The 6,718-nt window shown below is 50.8% G+C and overlaps 1 pseudogene; it reads right to left on the bottom strand.

The window, feature by feature from the left end:
* On the bottom strand, window positions 1–3,294 carry LOC119110290 (28S ribosomal protein S33, mitochondrial-like; annotated as a pseudogene).
* Between the last annotated feature and the right edge of the window lie 3,424 nt (window positions 3,295–6,718).

The following is a 6,718-nucleotide window of genomic DNA, read 5'->3' as shown; positions in this document are numbered from 1 at the left end:
CTACTTCTTGGCCCGCTTGCCCTGGCCCTTTGGCCGGGCGGTCCCTTGCCTCTAAGCTTCCGCAACCGCTTCATCTCATCGTTGAAGTCCTGGTGCTCAGTCCCGGTACAGACCCAGTGCCCTGAGCCGAATCATCAAGTTAGTAGGTCTCTTTAAAGCGTGGATAGTAGTCACATACTCTGGGTCCTTGTACTTGGGCCTTTCTGACAGCAGCTTCACCACTCTCATGGACGTTTGCGTGGTGGGCCGCGCCACCTCGCCGAAGATGCGGCAGCTCAGCCGGTTCATTCGCCGCGCGTACTCGGTGGCATTCTTGGTCAGCTTGGCATAGCTGTAGAACCCGGACGTCATCCTGAGACCTGGAAGACCAACCACATTCAGGTACTTCCTGACTATACCCAACTGCAAATGCAGAGGAGCCAGCAAAAGCAGTTTCTATGGACAAATCTGCCTAGACGCAGGTTGGGAAAACTTGACGTCTCCTGGCATAATGTATACTGGGAGATTTTTATACCGCAGGATTGTAGACTAGGTAATATGAAATATTTTGTACGCCATCATGATGCAACAAAAACGGCCTGTGGGAAACTCATTTTACCTTTTTGTGTCAGGACAAAAAAAAAACCAAAAGGCGCAACAGCGTGAGACTTGCTGCTTCCATTAGGAGCCATGTATTGATATCCGTGAGAGCACAAATCTTGCACCCACCAGACTGAGGTGCCAATAGCAAGCAGCCTGTGTCTGCCTGCCATCTAAGGTGTATGATAAACCATGTATGGAAATGTGAAAAGTAAAGTGTGAATGTTTGAATGGAATATCGCCTTTGAACAATACCGGGAAATGAGTTACGAGTACCAGAATCGCACCGGTCTGTGGATCAGCCAAGCTCTCGTTTCCTATGCCCTACACAGACCAACTTGAATATCACTTAACCTACCATTGACGACGAATCACATTAATGCCAAAGATGCAACGAACAGTCATAGAAAACCACACTGCCAATCACCTACCACAGATGGCTGCCTACTCACGCAACACCACTGTGTCATGGCAATGCAAATAAGAGAATCACTCGCAATTCAGTGTCGGAAACGTCTCAACTATTCAGCGGCTCGCACCCACCTCCCAGCTCAGGGTTGGAGGTTTGAACACAGCAGAGCTCTTCCAATTGGCTTTAATGGTTCGCCTCCTCGTGACTGATTTGTCAAGAGCATAAATATTCTGCTCGCGCTCATGCCTCGGACAGATTTGTAAGCATTTGGAGGGAAGCTGTACAGAGATGGACATCACGATTATGAAGGACTTATTTTGTACTATTATTTGTACTCATCCAGAACTGCCATGTGGTTGGATTTTTGGCCACTTCCTGGTACCCGGAGTACAAAAATGTTACGGAAGCTGTGGACTTAAACAAAGTTAAATTGTCACTTAAGGGTGTGAAATTGGAGCTGGTAATTCATGCTTTACAAAAATATCCTTTTAAGTTGAAAAACGCTGCTATACATCGCCCAAAAAACTGTTTGGAGACAGCCCATCTCACTCCGGTAAAAACACCAGAACACCGGAGTAAGATGAACCCATAATTTTGGTCCGACAAATTACGGAGAAGGACAAAAACAAGATTAAGGACAAAATTATGATTAAATTGCAGCGTGAATTATCATATTCTTCAATGGTATCAGTAAAAGCGCATCAAAATCCATTTATACATTGCATTATCCGCCGGAGTCAGCGGAGTGACTGACTCTGATCCCTTTTGGTCGGCCTGCACGGGTCTGGCAGGCATGATACTCCCGCTGGCTCCATAAATCGGTGAGGAGTGCTGCCTGTCTCTATTGTTCAGGTAGGACATGCAGAGCCTCGTGTTGTTGACTGGGAGTTGCAAGGTGGGGGGCATAAATGCTTAGCTGTTTTTAAAACCAGTTAGCTGGTGGAGCTGTGAGTGACGTGACCGTGGTGGAGCCGTGAGCAGCGTGATCGTGGTGGGAGCATGAGTAGGTAGCAGTCTGTGGCATGTTACTTCACATTTTTTTGTGTACCACTTTTTTTTCTGGCTGTGCGTATCATACCCAGCCTCCATTTTGGAGGGTGCATTAGCCCGGTGTGTAGTCGCCCTCCATTTGGGAGAGTGTGTAAGCCCAATGGGTAATTACTCTTCATTTCGGAGGGTGTAGGCAGAACCTTTCATAAATTGCAAACCTATGTATATTCACACATGTTGCATAGTACACAGTAAGAGACTGTTGTTTCAGTGTGCCATGTTTAATACTGATGTTTCCTTTCATTTAAAGTGTTTTTACATGAATTGCTGTAAATAAAAAGTGGGGCTTTTGTTGAGTACCACCAACTGTACTGTTATCTCTTAAAGATAACATAAATACAACTGTAATGACCTGCAGCACTTGGATAATTTTGTACTCCACTATAAAACATTTGTACTCTGCTACCAGGAAGACTTTTAGATTTTCCAACACTAGTAGTGCGGGGAAGTAAATGACATGCACCTCTGCCACTTAAACAGTATTTTACAACTAAAATGACCACTGAACAAGTTGAATGACAACTGACAACCATGTCACACAACACCAAGAGCTCAGCTCTAGGCATAAAGACACAAACACATCAGACCAACAGACAGACCAACAGGGCCCATTAATGGTTTCTAACCCATGCTAGCCACTAATCTTATGACCTCACTTCCCTAATTTACTAGAGATAAGATCCCTTAGATCAACAGAAGTTGTCCAGATCATTTTCAACTGTTGCTAGGGAGGGGACTTTCTACAACTTTGTTTTGGCAGTCCTGGGTCCATTCCAATTGTTGATTATGCTTTGACTAAGTGACATATGCAGCTTCACAGTTCTGCTCCTACCTTTTGCTATTGAGACTGGTTTCCCTCTAAGTTTCTGCCTAACTTCAAGTGCACTTGTAGATCTACCTTGTCTTTCCCTTTGCAATCTTAAATACCTCTATGAGAACCCCTCTACATCTATGATATTTCAATGAATACAATCCAAGACCTGAAGTATCTCCTCATATTCTAAGTTGCTAATCATAGTTATTATCCTAGTTGCTTTTTACCATACCCCCTCCAGGCCTATCCATATCCTTTTGGGTACATGGGACCAACCCTGTGCATAATACTCCAGGCATGGTGTGGCATAAGCTAAGTTCAGCTTTTGACAGCATCCCTACTCTTGAAATGGACATCCTTGTTCATAAGTTCCAGCATCTCAAGTGCCTCTACTTCATGTAGGCATACTTCATGCACATTCTCCTAATGTACCACAGACTGATGTCTTCACTTAGGTTGTGCCTTGTGGTGTACTTCAAGCACAAAATCAGATAAATGCTCTGAAGTTCAACCCTTCATAGCTGGCTTTAAAAACATGCAACTGCTCACTGACAAAAGTGCTCAGGCGATTGTTGCACTTCTACGCGTGGGACCACTTGTTGTATCATATATTTGATATCTTTATGCTTAAAAGGAACATTTCAAATGAGGCAAACAACGATCACTTCATTATTAGCAGCCTACATTCATTTGCAAGTCACAATTGCATTCAAAATTAAGCAAACCACGGACAATCTGTTCACAATTTGTTTTAGCACCTACCGTTTCAGAATCTCAAACACCTTGAGCACATGTCGCAGGCGCACATAGCGCATTCCTCTATGGAAGATACAATTACTACCGCTTAACAGGGCTGCTCTTTCGAAACATGTGCGTCATTTTCCATCCGAAATTGCAGCGGCCAAATTAGGAGGAATTTTCCCATACCGAGAGCCCTTCCCGCGAAATCGCGGCAGACGGCCCTACGTTACGCCTTTGTGAGCATTCCCTTGCCGTCTACCCCCTTCCCTTGTTACGCACTGGCTGAGCTGGGCGGAACTCGCCCCCACCTGGTTACACTGCAATAAGCGTAGCATCACTAAAAGTAGGTACATGTAGACCGAGGTAGACAATATACAGATGCGCTAGACAAAAGACGGCCGTGTTGCTGTCCTGAAGGAAAACATAAAACGCAATTTAAAAAAGTCGTAGCACAATCTCCAATCAAGGCTTTAGAAACTTTACGTTGTCGACCCTCCCCCGTTGCACTGCGGCCACTGGCCCATAAAAACGCGCGTCTAAAATGTTACGGCAATATGTCTATGTCGAAAACAGTGTGCCCAACATTTTGGGTACCTGCTTTTTGAAATGATACACGAAAAAATGATATACATGAATGAAAATGAGCTGCTCCTATTTCCTCGAGTTATTACTGGTAGCAGCCGGACGCTTAGCACGATCGTCCCCTTCAAGGACGTGCCGAATTTGCCTGGCGCCAGGCGTAGGGAAAACACGTGACCGTCGGGTAAGTCGTCAGTCACGCACGGCCACGGGCCTAGCAAAGTAATGCAAATTACAAGCGCCGTACACTAAAAACTTCAGTCCACTTGAACGTGGAACCGCGACGGACCCATATCCTACCGGCAGCCTCCAACGTCCCTCACAAGTAGTTACTATGATGACGCTGTTGTGGCGTCGCCACTAGTTCCGGTGGTTGTCGCAAGCACACACAAAATTGTCTACTATCCGCTGCTTTATTGCTATCAACACCTGCAGCTTAACGCCTGGGGCGTATGACACGCACAAAAGGCCAATTTTGCACTATTAAGTATTTGTTTGTGACACAACGGAGTAATAAGTAGTTCATACATTGCGAAAAAATGCAATAAGATCGACGCAACGCTACTAGTCAAACAGGACTGACGGCTATCTAGCGTTAAATAACAAACTATCACCGCACAGTGTAGAACCAGTTGGCGTTGCTGACTGGAACAGGTCAATAACTAAAAGCAAGCATCACCACACAGCCCAGTCAGTCGGCGTCGCAGGCTAGAATACCTTGGTAACCATTTATGACCGCACAGAGCAGAGCCGGTCGGCGTCGCAGACTAGAATATCTTCATAGCTAGCACACTAAAAAATTGAATCCTGTGATCAAAAGTAGGTACGCATCAAAGCGTTTCACACCGGTCACAACACCACGCCCCCCGGCACGCCGATCAATGCAGCCGCCCCGGCGGGACGGGGAACGGCGCCCGGATGTTTTTTCCCCACACATGCAGTGGGAGGGGACCTCCGAAACGGCCGGCTCTCATCGGTCAACCATGCCTACAGCTGGCTAACGCAGTAGGAACGTTTCAAGCTCTGCAGGCTAGGGTTGTATCGTAAAATGGTGCACGCCATAGATTCGGTGCCCTGCCTGAGATCGATGCAAATACTCGCCAACTCCACAACTGGACCTGAAATAGCCGGCTGGCAGGCGTAATACATGCATACGAGAGCCACGCCGGGCCGCTGTCCCTGCGCCCAGGACTCCAAAACCAACAAAATCAAATATATGAAATGCTGTCATTTACGAAATGACTAGACATCCGTCATCCGACGTTCCACCAGTTACATAGCAAATGACAAGACACCTATCAACAACCGTTCCGCCAGTTACATACCACATGACTCGTGTGGCAAGGAGCGCCCACCATCATGCGTAGCCGTTAAGGACACTAAACGGGGGTTTCAGTGATCGCCATTGTTCACGTGAAGGGATCATTCAGCCCTCGCAAAAAACGACCTAGTTGCTGGGATCGTCGCAGGCTTCCTCGTATGACCGTCCGTCAAACGGCGCCATGTACCCCGGCCCCGTGAAGTTCATCAGCGCTGCCAGCCCACAAGGCCGTACCGGAACTCGGCCATTCTTGTTGCACATGGGCAGCAGCGGCGTCAAGTCGACACCGTTGTTACACCATGCGGAACTGGAGTCCCTTCTGCGTGTGCTCAGCGCTCGGCGCGTACACCTCGATGGCCAGCCGGGCCGCGTACGGTGGCTGCTGATGAACGGCCATGGCGCGCACGTCCAGACTGAGCAGCGCCGCGCTCAGCGTCAGGTCGTGCGCGGCGAAACACGACCAGCGCCGGCGCGTCGGCGGCGCCCGCCTCCAGCCGCGCCAGCAGCCGGCCCAGCTCGGCGAAGAAGCCGCGCATGCGCAGCCGCGCGGCGTGCCGCTCGTGCACGCGCGCGGCTGCCGGCTCTCCCAGCGGCGGAAGGCGAACAGGCTGGTGGCGTCGGGCCGGCGTCACGCAGCGGCCGGCAGCGCAAGGCAGCGGCCGCAGCGTGGCAGACGAACGCCAGCAGCGCATCCCACAGCTCGCCCGGGCGCAGCGGCGGCTCGTGTGGCGGCGCGCTCCGTCGCCAGCGCGCCAACGCGCGCCGTGCGCTCGGACACAGCCGGGTGCGCCTCCAGCTGGCGGCGGCGCTCGAGCGCGGCGCGCGTCTGCAGCCGCTGCGCCGCCGCGCAGCTGCAGCGCGCCGGGCACAGGTGGACGTCGCGCGTCACGCGGTACGCGGTGCTCGCCGAGAGGGCCGCCTCGCCAGCCAGGCCGTACAGGAGCGCGGCACCACTCTGGAAGGTGCGCTCCAGCGGCGTAAAGTAGAGCGCCAGCGGGCCGGTCACCAGGCGGGCGTAGGGCCCGCGCAGCGCTGCGCCCAGCTGCAGCAGCTGCAGCGCACCCTTCCGCGTCAGCCGGCCTACGCGGCAGCCACGGCCCTCCGGCAGCAGGCGCGTTTGGCTCAGCGCCGCCAGCCGCGCCTGCCACAAAGGGTCGGCGGCGCGCGCGGCCGCCGCGCGGCTGTAGTTGGAGTAAAGCCGGCGGAGGTCGCCAGAGAGCGA

The sequence above is a fragment of the Pollicipes pollicipes genome, unplaced genomic scaffold (genome assembly GCF_011947565.3).
Source record: "Pollicipes pollicipes isolate AB1234 unplaced genomic scaffold, Ppol_2.1 Scaffold_7231;HRSCAF=8579_pilon_pilon_pilon, whole genome shotgun sequence".
NCBI lineage: Eukaryota > Metazoa > Arthropoda > Thecostraca > Pollicipedomorpha > Pollicipedidae > Pollicipes > Pollicipes pollicipes.
Note: the sequence above shows the minus strand (reverse complement) of the source record. Positions and strands in the feature narration are given on the sequence as shown.